Here is an 18,493-nt window from a genome sequence, read left to right as displayed (position 1 = left end):
GCATGATCCATTTTTTGTCCTAGTTGCAAGTCCACCTACACCCTGCAACTGGGATGTCTAACCTATTTTTGTCTCAATTGCAAGTCCAGCCCCGATGTGAAACTAGGGCCCACCTTTTTTCTCTCGCAGTTGCAAGTTCACTCACGACATGCAACTGGGGGGGGGGGGGCAACCAAATTCTCCCCTACTTGCAACTCCAGTTTCGATACGCAACTGGGGGCCCGACCCTTTTTTATCCTAGCTGCAAGTCTATCCTCAACATGCGACTAGGGGATTGACCATTTTTGTCCCAATTGTGACTTCATCCCCAACATGCAATTTGGGCCCCCGCCTTTTTTCTTGTTCCAACTGCAAGTCCACCATTAACGCGTAACTAGGGCCCAACCCATTTTTTGTCCTACCTGCATGTCGAACTACACCCTTGACATGCAGTTGGGGGTCAACTTTTTTTTGTCTGAGCAGCAAGTCCACCCTCAATACGAAACTAGGGGCCTGACCAATTTTCCCGAGTTATAACTCTGCACTCAATATGATACGCGACTGGGGGGTGACCCATTTTTGTCACAGATGCAAGTCCACCCTAACACGCAACTGGGGGCTGGCGTTTTTTGTCCCAGATGAAACTCGACACTAGACATGTATATGGGAGTCGCATTTTTCTTGAATATTTTTTACAAATTTGTGACCATCTTGTGAACATTTTTAAATTCACAATGGGTTGGAATTGGTAAATATTTGTAAATTGATACTTACTTTGAAAAAATCTCAAACATTTATATATGCATAAAAAATCCAGGAACATTTTTCACGTTCACAAACGGGGAAAGCTGACCTAAAGGGGCGTTGACCCACGTTGGTCAAAGCTAAGGAACCTGCATGGTGCATGCACCACGAGACTGTCGTTTATTGGGTGCAAACTTGTACTAATCCAGTTAAGCCCAGCATGTTAACCGAGCCCAGTCTAGATGAATAAATGGAAAATCCAATGTTAACGTTCACGTCAAAGGCCCAGCCCAAAGCGACAACAAACAACGAACAGGAGCCCAAAGCAACAACAAACAACGAATAGGAGGTGGAACCGGATTTAGAAATGCTCTAAAAAATGTTAGATGTTTTCTAAAAAGGTTAGATGTGACATAATTATGTCTCATCTAGATGTGTCCTGGACGGACCCTTACTTTATCTCCTGGGTTTACATCTTGATGCATGCATCGACAAACTAATCATCAAGGTTTTCTACTTAGTGCGTACGTACCCTCTCAGACATGCATGCGTGCAAGTCAATGAAAACAACACGTCCACATGCATGAAGAGATTTTGTACGTACGTGCTTCTCAAACCCACACGCGACGGTACATTTGCCGGCGCGGATGTATACATTTGCTCGATCGATCCACCACGGCACGCTGAAAACGACACGATGCGTACCGTGTCCGCGCGTCACACCGGCCGGCCGGCAACGCTCACGTCGCACCGGTCGTACCGCCAATCAGTTTGAAGATCGTTGTATATTGCTGTCAGCGATGGCGGCAGTAGAAAAACGCCATCGATCGATGTGCGCATGCAGCTGCGTGCTTATCGGCCCGGTGGCGCATGTGTCGGTGACTCGATCCGCGTGTTGGATATACGGTGGACTTGGATTTGATCCGGCACCAAGTTGACAACAGCACTAGTCTACTTAAATAGTACGTCGAGTGCCTGCTTCGTCGTTCAACGGACCGATCGATCTTGGTTGATCAGGTAGTAGTATAAACACCACTTGCATGCGCGTACATGGATTCATGTGGGTGCCTCTATATTGTCTCCATACTATGGAAACTGTCCACTAGATCTCTTCTGTACTGTACTGTACTGAGTAGTGACCAAGATTGGATCGAAGCAAAAGTTATGTTAATATAGTGGTGATAAACGAGTAAGCGAGGGCAACTACAAGCCATGCTTCGATCTTATCCAGGTCAACTTATCATGCACACACCACGCATTTGTTTGATCCCTCATAGACTGCAAGCCTTTGTCGTCGCCACCCCGTCCCACGAACGCTCAAGTCTACACTTAGGGCGCGTTCAGTGTCCCTCCGCTCTATTCTAGCTGGAGTTATAATCCCTGAAGCAAGCTAGCAGTTGCTCCGTAGATTCTAGGATTTAAGGAGCGGTGGACTGCCGAATGCGGCCTTAGTCTACCTCATTCAGAAAAGAAAGAAAAGCGGCATGGCTCCCTCCACCGATTTTACAAGGATATTGAAAACTGCGGTGGTCGACGTGGCAGTACAATGTTTGTCCTGCAAGCCGGGCGCTAAGGATAAATAAGAAAATGGGCTGATAAGGCTTTCGCCATATGTAGATCCCAAGATCTCAACTAACCCCATCCATTTACTAGATAACAAATATACAGGCCTTGCAAAGTTCAACATCTCCATGTTTTCCACTGGTGCATAGAGAGTACTACAAAAGTAATACCCGTCGCCATTCTTCTCCAAATTCCCCATCATTGGCAAATCGCATGACATCTACTCCTGGCCCGTCCTGACCTTCCATCATTTGTTCTTCGTTGTATCATATAGTATATCTTAGATGGACACTTCCACAGACAAGAGATAATTACCCTCTGCCAGTAGCATGGCACATTGACCAAAGGAATTAAGAAGCCAAACAATTTTGATCGCTGCGGGTTGTCGGGTGCTATGCTGTTGAATTTTCTACGAGGCGACCGGCAGTAGGATAGAGCAATTTAGGGAACTGCTATCTAAGGAGAAAACCATTACTAGGGCCCGTGACCGTCTCCCCTGGCTCGGCCTGCCTGACAATTTCTGTGGTATACATCATCATCACACAAATAATTGGACATGGCCCTGCCATGTTTGAATGCTTTAACTTGGCAACTCCCACGCAAGGAGCTAGTTTCAATTTGTTATAATTCACAAAAAAATGACGAACCAACTTGTGATTGGATGGTTAGGAAGTTGATGGTATTCTCAGCCCACCAAAGTTGAAGTCTTAAACTTGACACTGAACCTTCATCAACATAAAAGGAAGGCATACCTCAGAGTTCGAAGGCATCATATGGAAAACTTGGGCCCCAGGGAAGATCAAAATGTTCTGCTGGCTGCTGCTACAAAACCGAGTCTGGTCAAATAACAGACTCTAGCGACGGGGCTGGCCAAATGGCTATTTCTGCCAGCTCTGTCACTGGAGCCTTGAAACAAGCAAGCACATTATCTGGGAATGCCCCGAGGCATGGAGAGTGTGGCAACGGGTGGCATCATGGCACGACTGCTCCACCTTCACGCCGACGGACGAGTGGCCCATAAGAAGCCATTGGCAATTATCAGAGAAATTATCAACAGGGCAACGCCAAGGGAGCGCAAAGGAGCAAAAACCATGCTCCTTGCAACATGCTGGGAGATTTGGCAGGAGCGGAATAGATGCACTTTCCATAACAAGATAGCCTCCACCTCTGACATTGTGAAAGAATTGAGAAATTCATTGGAGCTTTGGAGACTCGCGGGAGCCAATTGCATTGAGAGCCCCTTCGGGGAACCACCGTGAGATTGTAGGTTTTTAAGAGGCCCCTTTTTCACTTTTCTCTCCATTTTATCCTTGGTCCCTGACCGCCACACACTTTTTGTTATCACAATGTTCTCCCTGCTATGAATCAATGAAATAGCCAGCAATTGCTGGACAGTTCAAAAAAAAGGAAGGCATGTGTGAGGGAGTGCCTAGCTAGTTCTTGTGTGGGTGATGCGTGATTTTGTTTTGTTCTGTTTTGAACACAATACAAATGCAAACGCTCATAGATACGCACATACATTCATCCCTATGAACCCAGACAGGCACATCCTACCCCTGTAAAGCACCTCCGAGAGACTGAGCCGGTGATGCGTGATGTTGCTTAACTGCTTCTCATGGGCAGGGCAATCAGTCTGCCCATATTTTTAGCCATGGAAGCCATCACTAGTAGAAAACGGAGCTTTATTACCGGTTCGTAAGGGCCTTTAGTGCCGGTTCTGCAACCGGCACTAAAGGGTGGAGAATAAAGCCCCCTCCCCCCTTTAGTACGGGTTCGACACGAACCGCCACTAAAGGCCCACCACGTGGTGTGAGCTCGCGCCGTGGTATGGGGGACCTTTAGTACCGGTTGGTAACACCAACCGGTATTAAAGAAATTTTTTTGAAAATTTTGGAAAAAAATGATTTTTTTTTCAATTTTTTGAATTATTTGATGATTTAGTCTCTAATCACCCCTCTTATCTGCTCAAGTATGGATCACTGATTTCAAATCGTCTAACTTCCCAGCCGGTCACCCATCCTCTCATCACCCCAGCCTGAGCACGCTTAACTTCGGAGTTCTATTCCCCCTATTTTCCAAGTCTGCACTTGTTGTTTTGCTGACAAATGTAAGTTGTCAATCCTATTAACCCTCAGGAGTTTAGCTTGAGCATTAGGTCACACGTTTCACTGTTTGAGTTTGAAACTATTATTCTAAAAAACACTAATTATTTAGTAACACTAATATTTCTAGAATAAGTAGTTTGACCAGATTTGAACAAAATTCAAAAAACTGGAATAATTATTTAGTAACACTAATATTCTTGAATAATTATTTAGTAACATTAATATTTCTTGAATAAGTAGTTTGACCACAGTTTGACCAAAATTCAAAAAAACAAAAATTTGAGCATATCTCTTTTTCCTTTTAGAATTTGAGGATTCTAAAAATTTGCAAACAGGCCGTAGGCGGTCAAAATCAGATGCGGATTTTCGTGCTGAACATTTTGATATATTATACGTTTTTTTCGACATCGTATGCAAAAGATATAGTCATTTTACTTTTTCATCACACTTGTTTGCAAAACATGTCCAAATTTAAGTTTTTAAATTTTCCTACCTTGTAGATGTAGTAACATAACTACATCTCAAAGGATTTTATTTTTTTTTAAGTTTTTATCATTTTCTTTTGTTTTTTTTTCAAAACTGAAATGTCGATAAGGGGGGGGGATAGAGTTTGAAAACGAGCCCCTTCTTACCGGAAGGAGCGGAATAGATGCACTTTCCATAACAAGATAGCCTCCACCTCTGACATTGTGAGAGAATTGAGAAATTCATTGGAGCTTTGGAGACTCGCGGGAGCCAACTGCATTGAGAGACCCTTCGGGGAACCACCGTGAGATTGTAGGTTTTTAAGAGGCCCCTTTTTCACTTTTCTCTCTATTTTATCCTTGGTCCCTGACCGCCACACACTTTTTGTTATCACAATGTTCTCCCTGCTATGAATCAATGAATTAGCCAGCAATTGCTGAACAGTTCAAAAAAATAAATAAAAGGAAGGCATGTGTGAGGGAGTGCCTAGCTAGTTCTTGTGTGGGTGATGCGTGATTTTGTTTTGTTCTGTTTTGAACACAATACAAATGCAAACGCTCATAGATACGCACATACATTTATCCCTATGAACCCAGACAGGCACATCCTACCCCCGTAAAGCACCACCGAGAGACTGAGCCGGTGATGCGTGATGTTGCTTAACTGCTTCTCATGGGCAGGGCAATCAGTCTGCCCACGTTTTTAGCCATGGAAGCCATCACTAGTAGAAAACGGAGCTTTATTACCGGTTCGTAAGGGCCTTTGGTGTCGGTTCTGCAACCGGCACTAAAGGGTGGAGAATAAAGCCCCCCCTCCCCCCTTTAGTACGGGTTCGGCACGAACCGCCACTAAAGGCCCACCACGTGGCGTGAGCTCGCGCCGTGGTATGGAGGACCTTTAGTACCGGTTGGTAACACCAACCGGTATTAAAGATTTTTTTTTTTGAAAATTTTGGAAAAAAAATGATTTTTTTTCAATTTTCATTTTTTTGAATTATTTGATGATTTAGTCTCTAATCACCCCTTTTATCTGCTCAAGTATGGATCACTGATTTCAAATCGTCTAACTTCCCAGCCGGTCACCCATCCTCTCACTACCCCAGTCTAAGCACGCTTAACTTCGGAGTTCTATTCCCCCTATTTTCCAAGTCTGCACTTGTTGTTTTGCTGACAAATGTAAGTTGTCAATCCTATTAACCCTCAGGAGTTTAGCTTGAGCATTAGGTCACACGTTTCACTGTTTGAGTTTGAAACTATTATTCTAAAAAATAGTAATTATTTAGTAACACTAATATTTCTAGAATAAGTAGTTTGACCAGATTTGACCAAAATTCAAAACACTGGAATAATTATTTAGTAACACTAATATTCTTGAATAATTATTTAGTAACATTAATATTTCTTGAATAAGTAGTTTGACCACAGTTTGACCAAAATTCAAAAAGACAAAAATTTGAGCATATCTCTTTTTCCTTTTAGAATTTGAGGATTCTAAAAATTTGCAAACAGGCCATAGGCGGTCAAAATCGGATGCGGATTTTCGTGCTGAACATTTTGATATATTATACGTTTTTTTCGACATCGTATGCAAAAGATATAGTCATTTTACTTTTTCATCACACTTGTTTGCAAAACATGTCCAAATTTAAGTTTTTAAATTTTCCTAACTTGTAGATGTAGTAACATAACTACATCTCAAAGGATTTTATTTTTTTGAAGTTTTTATCATTTTCTTTTGTTTTTTTTTCAAAACTGAAATGGCGATACACGGGGGTGGGGGGGGGGGATAGAGTTTGAAAATTGCCCTATAGCGCTGATTTGTGTCTCCAACCGGGAGTATAGGTTAAGACTCTTTAGTGCCGGTTGGTGACACAAACCGGTATTATAGGTGTCACAAACCGGCAATAAAGGGACTCGTGGGGCCCGGGCCTGACGCCAGCCTGCCACCACCCCTTTAGTACCGGTTCGTGACATGAACCGGTACTAAAGGTTCAACACGAACCGGCAGTAATGCATAGCCGTTCGAACCGGCACTAATGGTCACATTAGTGCCGACTCAAATACAAACCGAGAGTAATGAGCTGAACATTTGACCCTTTTTCTACTAGTGTATTACTGCTCAAAAAAATGCTGACTGATAGCTATGACAGTTCCACCTATTCTTCTTTCAATCAGCCTATACGTACTAGCTTCAGTTCAATTCTTAGGATGACGAGCAGCTCTACGATTTGGGATAGGTTGGATGCGATTCAAAATAGGATATCCTTTGTCCGCGACCAATTACATCATGAGCTAGCTTTATTGATTTGAATGCCAATTACATTGTTCATGATCTTATCAATAGTAGGCAATCTGGAGGTTCATTCACTCAGTTACAAGATTTTTTATTTTGAGAAGAAAAAACGTAGCTAACTCATGACCGACTTAGCTTCATGATGGTAATGCAAGAACTTAACCTCGCCAATCATTGTCGCTAAATCGGTACACTCCACAGAGGCGGCCGCCGCTGCATTAATCAAGTGTAATCCCCTTGAATTTGCATAGATGAGACCTTCTCGCGTAGCATGACTTCCGTTGTTACTATATCCGGAACATGCTGGTCGGCAGCCATACATCGGCTTTTCTGCCCATTAAAGGTCCCTACCTCCATCACCATGCTTGCGTCTGAAATGATTTCAAAGGGAATTTTCCACCATAGATCAGTGAAGCCACCCATCATGTAGTGGATTTAAAGAACATATTTGCTAATTCTCAGGTGTTTGATAATTCATGTAGCGGATTTATATAGTGAATTTGCTAATTCTCATGTGTCTGATAATTAGTCAAATCTCAATCATTGCCAAAAATCATTAATCTAACATTGAGATCCATACAATACTTCATATAGTTTTTTACGATGAGAACAAACACTATAACTTCTTGCACTAGGTAAAGAAAATGCTACATCACACTACCAATTAAAAAGATGAACATATTTGTAATGTTGACTGAATCAATTGGGACAACCAAACATGTCAATAAATTTTGCTGTCATGATAAAGTGATCTTAAGTAGAAGGTAACTACGTATCGTGCTTGTACTAGTTCATCTCATGCAAGTAATGGACTAAGTGATATCGGTTACATCACTCCAGTAAAAGAAGATGTGGATCACGACACACGCAACGATCTGATCGACAAGCCAATTGCAGGTCGTTCACTCTACTAGTATTCTCCACTGCCTATCAACTTCAATTCATGGGAAGATGACAAGCTCAATGATTTGGGGAAGTTGAGCGGCTGAAGTACAAATTTGATCGCTTAGATGTTGTGTTAAATTGGTGCTAAGTAATAGGTAACCGTGTATCATGTCTAGTTTCGTTCATGTTGTAGAAGTAATTGATAGGGTGATATAAGCAATGTCACCTTAGTAAAATAAAAGGTGGGTGACAACCAAATGAATTCAGACAGTCAATCAATTCTATGTTTGTGTGTGTGCGTGTGTGTGTGGGGGCATGACTGATTATTTGGGATGCTTGGGCACCGCTGATGTACAAGTTTATCCGTTGGCTAATAGCGCAAGATAGATCGTGGACAGTTGATCGCCTGCAACACCGAGGATGGCCAGATTGTGGAGTGTCCCCTTAGTACTAGCTTAAATTTTCGGAGGCCACTCTAACACCGGCAGATTCTATAATTCAGGATACTTGGGCACCATCAAGGACATGTTTTATCACTTGGCTAATAGTAGTGCAAAATAGGGTGTAGACCATTGACCACCTGCAATGGGGATGGCCGAATTGTGGGAGTGCCCAATTTGCAAGCAAAGTTCCAGAGTCCTCATTTTCATGCCCTCCTCCACTGCGATTATTCCATCCAGACTTGAAATGGAATATATGCAAAGGCTTTTTTGCAACAAATAGACTCGATGGGTGTCACTGATGTGTGGATCTACATAATGAGGTGACAAACTGCATCATTACCGGTGCAATTTTTTTATGAATTCAATGTGGGGAAAATATATTGCTTTTGCATCATTAGATATTTTTGTGGGGTACTTGTCTTATTTGTCGAGCCTTTTTTTTGGACTTCTTATCTAATTTGAAATATGAAGTTGCTTACCACACATACCTAGCCTTGTGGTGCCTAGCCTTTTTGATAAGCTGTAACCATACCTCTCGCTTAATCACATCTTTGCATCTGTTAGCCTTTTGTGTACTGCACACAACTCCGTCTTTATCTTGTTTGACCTGCACCAGTTTGCCCGTTGAGCTTTGACATTGGACCTGGCGAGCGATCGATCGACCGGGCTGCTGCTAATGGAACGCGGTAGAAGCAGAGAGTCGTGCGCAATGGCACTGAGTAGCTGTGGGCGTCATTGTCCACGTATCCATCACGCACGCACGCTTGTCCGCCTAAGTCGACAGGCCGCTGTTGGAGCGTTACGTTATGTTCATAGGCGACACGAGCCCGACCTGGCATCCCACGGCGAAACCAACGGCGCGATAGACCGGTGCAGCCCATTGAACCGATTTCAGAGGGCAGCCGAGATAAGAGTATGGGTGCTGCACTGCTGCCAAACAGGAGAGCCTTCATCGAAAATGAGAGGGGAAAGTGACCTGCGCGCGCTCTGCTCATGCCATGCCTGCTACATGCAGTGCACGGCCACACACACAGCGAGGAATCCTCTCTTCTCCCTTGGGCCTTGGCCTGCCTCATCTCCTAGCCGGCACCAACACTACGGCCAGCGTGCAAGTCCGGACAGCGATGATACAGGCATACATCACCACAGCCTGCCTGCTGGTGCTTGCACTCGTACGTCCACCACCTGCTGATGGAAGACGACGGCTACGTACACGGTTTACGGCTTTGGCCACCAGCCAGCCGCGGTCGCGGCTGCGTCCGCGTGCAGTGTGTGTGTGCGCGCGCGCTGCGGCCGTGGTCCTGGCTCGCGAGCGCTCGTTGCCCGGCTGCTGCCACCAGGAGAGCGGGCACCAGAACGTGACGCACCGGATGGCGACGACCCTACGTATGTCCTTTTTTTATTTGCGTTCAAACTTGAAAGCTTTATTCAACTGAGGAACTCCTAGCATCATCAGCCAACAGGCTAGTGAGCAGGAAGGAAGGTCTAGTGTCAGTCCAACTCTCGGTTGCCATCAGTGAGCATGCATGTTTAGCACAAAAATGAGCCGGTAGATTGACTGACCTGTTTACATGTTGAATACAAAAAGAAGTAAAGTTGGCAGCTAGCTCACCAATTTCTACAAATAAAGATGCCACAACAGAGCGACTATTATGGCGAGATTTCCAGAGGTTCACTACCTCCAGGCGGTCTGTCTCCACAATCACATGTAAGAACCCGCGCAGTCTTGCAAAGATAACTCCATCTCTAAGCGCCATCATCTCACCAATGAACAGGCCCGTAACCCCATGATGAGATTTGCTCCAAGCTCCCAGCAAACAAGTGTCAGAACGAGCAACTCCTCCTGCACCACATTGAGCCAAAACCGAACTCATTGCTGCATCTGTATTGATTTTTACCACCCCCGGTTCCGGAGGCACCCATCCGTACCCCGGTAAGATAGCAGCAACAGACCTCGGTATTTCCAAGACGGACAGGTCTTCCTTGATCCGCCGAACAGTCGTCAACGGGTCCAGTTTCTCTCCGTCATGCGTAATTCTGTTTCTAGAATGCCAGATCGCCCACATAACGGAAATCATCTGCGCCCTTTAAGTGTCCGTGAACTGTGGGTCAGACAGAATATCACGAACGTATGTCTTCTTGCGCAGTGTAGTGTAGTTACCATCGTACGGACGTATGTACTACTCTGTTGGCAGATGAGGCAGAATCCGGCGGCGCCACGTACGTATACGACGAACCGGCCTGAGTTGGCGGATGGGGCAGGGTACGGGCGCAACAACTGACAGGCCATGGCCTACTTCTACGTGCAGGTACCGTTGCACTAACCACTCAGCAAATCAAGACCTCTTCATGTGGGACGTGTTATTAATTTGTCCCCTGGATTTTCGTCTTCATGCATGCATCGACAAACTAATCATCGGGTTTTTGTACGTGCGTACCTTCCCAGACTCGTACCTAGTCAATCAAAATCGAACTCTGGTCGTGAAACAAATTAAAGGACCAAATTACCCACACGGCTGGACGACACATTCGCCGCCCAAGTACGAAGTAGACCTGCCGGCCGCAGACCTCGCTGCTGCTCATGCCCATGCCCAGATCGATCAATCCACATCATGCGCGAAAACGGCACGATTCCGGGCGTCACACCCGCCGGCCGGTGAGCCGCCCGCAACGGTCACATCTCCCACGGGCGCGCCTCCGTGCCGGCCATCGGTTCGAGAACCGTTGCATGTTGCTGTCAGCGATGGAGCAAGTGGCCGTGGCGGCAGTAGAAAATAACGGTCCATCGATGCGCGCAGCTAGCGGCGTGCTTATCGGCCAGCGCATGTGTGTGTCGGTCACTCGATCGCTCCACCAGATAAGAAGGGTAGCATATAGTGTTAGCAATGAGTACTTTACTCCACTCCACATAGCATACCAAGTTGACAACATGCAGCGCCATTACTCTAGTTAATACCACCAGCAGTCTGCTGGTTGATTTTTCTAGCTTCCCGGCGTACTACTACGTTGATAAGCAATGTTTGCGTGCGTCAGTGGCTGCTTCGTCAATGGATCGATCGATCATGGTTGCTAAGCTCATACTCCCTCCGTAAACTAATATAAGAGCGTTTAGATCACTAAAATAGTGATCTAAACACTTTTATATTAGTTTACAGAGGGAGTACTGTAGTAGTATAAACACCGCTAGCATGCATGCATGTGGGTAAGTCGAGCGTGCAATGCACTGCCTCTATATTCTCTCCACACTATCAAAACTGTCCACTAGATCTTTTTCTAAAAACATCAGTACAGACGCAAGCGCTCATACATACGCACATACATTCACCTCTATGAACGCACACACGCACACCCTACTCCTATGAGCACCTCCGAGAGACTAAGCCGGCATGTCATCTTAAGATTTACGAAATCACCGTAGGCGACTCGTCATCGACGGAAACGTCTCCTCCCACTGAAATCGCGTCGCCGGGAATCCTGTCCACTAGATCTGAACTGTACTATACTGAGTACTGACCAGGATTAGATCGAAGAAAAAATTATGTTAAATATTAGTGGTGATAAGCAAGCTGAGAGCAACTACGAGCGCATGCTTCCATCTGAGCCCGGGTCACCATATCTTACACACACCACGCATGTGTATGTGTTTGATCCCTCATACTGCCTTTGTCGCCATCCACCATAAATTGGTATCCAAATATTTCGAGTTTCGATTAATGTCGAATGTTTCGTTGAACAGGAATTTGATTAACATAGTTCCAAGCGCATCCTTTTAGATAATAAATTCAAAAAGGACCGGTGAAGCTGTTTCTTTCAAATCGGACTAATCAGTGTAAACACATTAAATACTGATAACGACATGCACTAGCAGACAAAAAAACAACTCATGCATGGCGCGCGGTCACTTTTTAGATTTTGGGATTCAAAAATTATCTAGAAAAAAAATCATAACAATCTGTTTATTTCTTTAACATATACCTACTCAATTGGTATGCCCGCATATGAAATTTCACAAAGAAATGACATCCATGATATTCGGGTAAAAATGACAAAATCAAAGATATATATAAAAAAACACAGTTAGGAGGTCCTGATTGTATTTTCTTCACTAAGCATGTCAGGGGTGTCATTTCTTCATGAAACTTCACACGTGAGTAGAATGATCGAACAAGTTTGATATCCCAAAATTTCAGATTATCTTCTAATATTTTCTTCACTAAGCATATCACGGATTTCTCCACTCTATTTCATTCAAACCCACACTTAGTCTACCCCATTCAGAATAGAAAGCAAGCTCCATGGCTTCCGCACCAAGGGCGAAAGAAGAAAATGGACCGAGAAGGCTTTTGCCATATGCAGATCCGAAGATCTCAACTAACCCCATCCGTCTAAGAGATGACAACTATATAGACCTTCAAAGTTCAAACATCTCCATATTTTCTACTAGTACCTACATGAGCAATACCGACCGCCGTTCCCAGAACACATTCTTCTCCAAATTCTCCAGGTCGGTCTCTCTCTCTCTCTCCCTTCATAAATCATATGACATCTGCCGCTGGCCCATCCCGGCCTTCCATCATTTGCTCTTCGTAGTTGTATCATATAGTATATCTTAGATGGACATTTCCACAAACAAAAGATAATTATACTCTGCCGGCAGCATGAGACATTAGACCAAGGGAATTATAAGAAGCCAAACAATTACGATCTCTGCCCGCCGTCGCGCGCAATACTCGCGAATTTTCAACGAGGCGACCGGCAGTAGGATAGAGCAGTTTACCAGGGCCAAAGACCTCTCCCCTGGCTCGACCTGCCTGACTATTTCTGTAGTGCTCGCATCTGTATGGCACTAAATAACTGGAGACGGCCCTGTCACCTTTGAATGATTTAACCTGACAACTCTCTCCGAAGCAACGGACTGATTCGGGTCTATTACTTGAGCAGTGCACATAACTATAGTAGCTGGGACTGTCTATTTTACATTTGACTGATTTTCAATTCGATATCAATCAAATTTTCTGACCACTGCAGACACCTGTATTTCTACAAAACTACCGAGAAAATGAATCTGCTCGTATCCACTAAATGGGTCGGGCTGGAAAAAACAGACCCGGTTGTCAACTAAACCAAAAATAACAAAGAAACCTCCAGCTGATCCCTGGACCACACCTTTATACATTGGACACAAACCATCGACAACACCTGAGAAAAATTTCCCTGAATATCCAATGAAAAGTAGAACAAACGGGGAAATCAGAAGACCGCTTCAACTTCTACAAAACACAAAAAGAGAAATGCATTACAAAAATAGGACTATAACATAGTACATTGGGGAAAATTTAGCAACCAATAGAGAAGATATGATAAAGTGCAAAGAAAGATCAATATCAAAAAATACTAACCACATTTCTTTTTCCAGCACATGATAACTTCCTCTTTAAACATTTCACTTTTTGAAAAAATTAGTACGACAACCAATAATCAACAACAAAACGATAAGACATCAGAATAACAACACATAAACTCAAAACAACACAAGAAAACACATACATGATCCATATAGAAGTCGAAGAGAGCTTCGTCAAGCCCTCCATCATCACTAGAGATTTCCTGTTAAAGGCATACACATAAATTAATAAAATGAAAAGATTTTTTTTAATAATTAAAACTAGGGAATCAAAAGAAATGAATACCAAGGACATAGGATGAGAACCATCAGCTGTAAAATCATTAGGAACAAAAGGATCATTCAGAGAACCAGCACTCTCAAGAGAAGAGACTAGGGGTACATCCTTGTGAGATACTTTCCACAGACTCCCCACTGAACCAAACCTAAATATACAAAGGCAAATGAAGCAGAAGCAACCACTAGTCGATATATTAAACGCATGGCTGAATATTAAAGTGCAAACTAGGAAACTGACAAAAACTGCAAGGCATGCAACAATTACAGTCCTCAACCACACAAATTACAGTGTAATATTCTAGGAAAATACAGTGTAAAACTCTGGAGAATTACGAATGTAAGTCACAGAACAATTACAATACTCAACCATGCAAAATTACAGTGTAATAGTACTCTAGCGAAATACAATGTAAAACTATGGTGAATTACACTATTACAGTGTAAAACTCTAGGGAATTACATAGTAAAACACTGGAGAAAATACATTAAAAGTCATGCAACGATTACAGTCCTAACCCACACAAATTACACTGTAAAACTTTGCCGATTTACATTGTAAGCCCAATAGGAAAATACACTATACAATTACAGTCTTAACCCACACAAATTACACTGTAGAACTCTACTCATTTACGGTCTAAGCCCAACAGGAAAAATGCACTGTACAATTACAGTCCTCACCCACAAAAATTACAGTGAAAAACTCGGCTCATTTATAGTGTAAGCCCTAGGAAAAATACACTGTAGGCCCTACCACAATTATAGTCCTCACCCACAAAAATCATAGTGTAAAACTCTACTCAATTACGGTGTAAGCCTAGGAAAAAGACACTGTAAGCCCATACCACAAATTACAATCCTCATCCACACAAAATACAGTGTAAAACTCTGCTAATTTACAGTGTAAGTCCTATGGTTAATTGCAGTGTAAAAGTCTAGGAAAAATACAATGTAATCCCTACCACAAATTACAGTCCTCACCCACACAAATTACAATGTAAAACTCTGCTGATTTATAGTGTAAGCCCTATGGTTAATTACAGTGTAAAACTCCAGGAAAATACACTGTAGGCCCTACCACAATTACATTCCTCAAACCAAGCTAGTTACACTGTAAAACTATAGGAAAATACATTGAAAAAATATGGTGATTTACATTGTAAGTGAATCACAGTGTAAAACTACGGTGAATTACAGTATAAGCCCTATCACAGTGACAACACTACTAATTACAGTACCATACAAAATACAGTGTAAAAATCTGGGGGAATTATAGTGTAAAACTAGGGTGAGTTACACTGTAAGCCCTAAAACCATACAACAACTACATCACTCATCAATCCAAATTACATTGAAGGGGTATTACAGTGTAACTTTGGGGAGATACAGTGAAGAAGCACAAGAAATACAGAGGAAAATAACCTATGGGACTACAATCAAACATAATACAGTGAACTTCAGAAAATACATTACAAAAAATCATCAGGCATAAAGCTGCAGCAAAAGAAAACTAGGGGAAATATAGTCTAAGTCAGAGATACATCACACAGAAATTCAGAAATACAGTCTAAATCACAGTATGATGAAGGCATTGCTACTACACATGCACAGTGAAGAACAGGGGGTATTACAGACTAGAACAAGGGCAAATACAGCAGGTGGAAAATGTGGGGTAATTACAGTGTAATTTGGATATTACAGTAACAACACATGGAGCACGACATGCAGCACGACAGTACAGTGATGAACATTCAGATAAATATCAAACCTAACAATGGCAAATACATGGAGCACAACAGTACAGTGATAACCATTGAGATAAACATAAAAAGCTCCGAAAACGACCAACCTAACAGCGTCAATGAGGAGATCAAACCTAAAACTTAAACCTAACAACGGAGCACAAGGGATCCGCGGCGAACTGAAGCGAGCAAAGGGGACCCGCGGCAAACTGATGCGAGCAGAGGTGATTACAAGGCCAACAGACAAGAGCAGAGGCGATTTCCGACGGGAACTGACCCGAGCAAAGGGGATCCACGACGAACTCCATGGATGAGCGTCGGCTAACAAAAAACTACACTAACCAACAGCTAAACAACATCAAAAGGCAACAGGATCCACAAGAACCACAACAAAATCGATCCGCGAGACCTAGATCTGGAAGCTACAGTACCAAAATCGAAGCATGGGGAAAGGGAGAGAGACAACGGAAACTAACCAACGAATCGGGCAGAACACTCAAGCTCGAGGAGAGAGGGATCTCGCCACTGCCATGAACCAGACTGAAATCGCCTCGTCCCTCCGCCGCTCGAGCGCCTCCTCCTTTCGCTCCCTCTCTACCCTTTCGAAACAGTACCGCCGAAATCAAACAGAGAAGAATCCAAGAGGGGGGAAATGAAAAGGGAAAGAGACACGGGCATAACCAAAAAACCGCGCCTGACGAAAGAAAACCGAACCAGCAACAAAGGAAACCCTCGCCAGGAAACCAGAGAACTAAGTGCGAATCACAGCGCGCAATCAGGCGACCACAAATTCGAATGACGGCCAATTGAAAAACACTCAACTGAAAAATAGCAAAACCGTAACTATAAAAGGAAGGCCTGTTTGGGGGAGTGCGTGGCTAGCTCTTCCGTGGGCGATGACGCTTTTGACCATGAAAGCGCTCGCTCAAAAACGCTGACTGATAGGTAGCTAGTACTAGCGATTGACTGATCATCTTGGCATTATTTATACCAGTTTTGTACCACTATAGTAGTGCTACTTCTACTTTTGTATTGCACCGGTGGGTTGCATTGTAATAGTGTTATTTTTACTAGTATGTATGTGGCCAATCATCATAATAATCGCTATTATGGCAAACAACACATAAAATGACACTCTAGCATGGTCCTACGTACCTGGATCAGCATAGTTTATGGAGCCTTCATATTGGAGACTGTGGAGTTCTGGTTTGTAGTGCTCTCCAAACCGAACTACTCACTCGCAAAGGAAACTCTATTCACATTCGAGAAGGCCCATCCTGGCGTTGTATCAGTCGGCCCCGTTCTCTCAGGGCACGACCACGTGCCACATCGATCCTTGCAGTTGCACGCATGCCCGATCCATGCAAAGCGCGCGTACCCCCTAGAGTCTCGAACCCCTGACGTACGTACTCTTGGGTATAGTACGTACATACGCGAAAGAGAGGCGTGACCGATGCTTTCTTTCACGAAATTGGTCGCATTGCAGGGGCGATCAAGTGCATGCACTACATGGGCTGGGGGAGTGAGCGATCGAGCCCGTACGCTCGACTCGCGATAACATCGAGGCGTGCGACCGTGTTATCACCAATCACCAGACGCCCAGCCGGCATAGCGTACATGCATGCATGGATTGGGAAAGTTCATGCGTCTCAACTGTTGGACCAGAAGTCCCGTGCAAAACCACACCAAACCTGCTGTACCAGCGCTACGTTGTGTTCGTAGGCGACACGACCCAACCGTTCATCGCACGGCGCGATAGACCGGTGCAGCCCACTGTTCCGGTTTCCGAGGGCAGCCGAGATGACAACATGGCCGCTAGCAGTGCTGCGAAACAGGAGAGCCTCCATCGAAAAAGCGAGGGGAAAGTGAGATCGTGCCATGCCTGATACAGTGAACAGTCACGCACAGACACAGGGAGTAGTGTTCGCTTCTCCGCTGCCCGCTGGCCTCATCTCCTAGCCGCAGAGGGCACAGTAACTCAACGTTGATGTAGAAGCTACCAGCCTTTCTTCCAGGCTGTACATGACACCGGGATCGAAATCCTAGCTCACCGGCCGGCCGGCACCAACACCACGGCCAGCTTGCATTGCGAATCCGGACAGTGACTATACGACATGCATGCACCCCTGGCTGGTGTTGCACTCGTTCACCATGCACCCTGCTGATCGATCGAGCTACGACGGGTACGTGCATGGTTTACGGCTTTGGCCCAGCTGCTGGAGGGACGACAGCCAGCCGTGGCCGCGTCCGGGTGCTGGTCCTGGCTGCTGACCGCTCAGTGCCCGGCTGCTGTCGCCAGGCCAGCGGGCACCAGAACGTGACACACCGGATGTCGCGACGACCCCACGTCTTCCTACACAGTGCACCGTAGTTACTATCGTATGTATGTATGTTTAATGTATTCTGGCATGGCATCCACTGACCGATCGATTTTGCCGGCGGCAGCGACACGTACGTATGCGACGGACCGGCTTGAGTTGGCGAATGGGGCGGGGCACGACGTACGTGGGCAACAACTGGCAGGCCATGGCCTACCTCTTGGTGCAGGTTCCTTGTACTACAATCACCCCTCCAGCAAATTAGGATCACTTC

At 44.5% G+C, this 18,493-nt stretch overlaps 1 long non-coding RNA gene across 1 annotated transcript; it reads right to left on the bottom strand.

The window, feature by feature from the left end:
* Positions 1-13,409: 13,409 nt before the first annotated feature.
* Positions 13,410-16,797, bottom strand: LOC119304045. Its single transcript, XR_005148069.1, has 3 exons — positions 16,378-16,797; positions 13,876-14,083; positions 13,410-13,746 (listed from the first exon to the last, which is right to left on the bottom strand). It is a non-coding gene; the product is annotated as an uncharacterized LOC119304045 (long non-coding RNA).
* Positions 16,798-18,493: the final 1,696 nt, after the last annotated feature.

The sequence above is a fragment of the Triticum dicoccoides genome, chromosome 5A, assembly GCF_002162155.2.
Source record: "Triticum dicoccoides isolate Atlit2015 ecotype Zavitan chromosome 5A, WEW_v2.0, whole genome shotgun sequence".
In the NCBI taxonomy this organism is placed as follows: domain Eukaryota; kingdom Viridiplantae; phylum Streptophyta; class Magnoliopsida; order Poales; family Poaceae; genus Triticum; species Triticum dicoccoides.
Note: the sequence above shows the minus strand (reverse complement) of the source record. Positions and strands in the feature narration are given on the sequence as shown.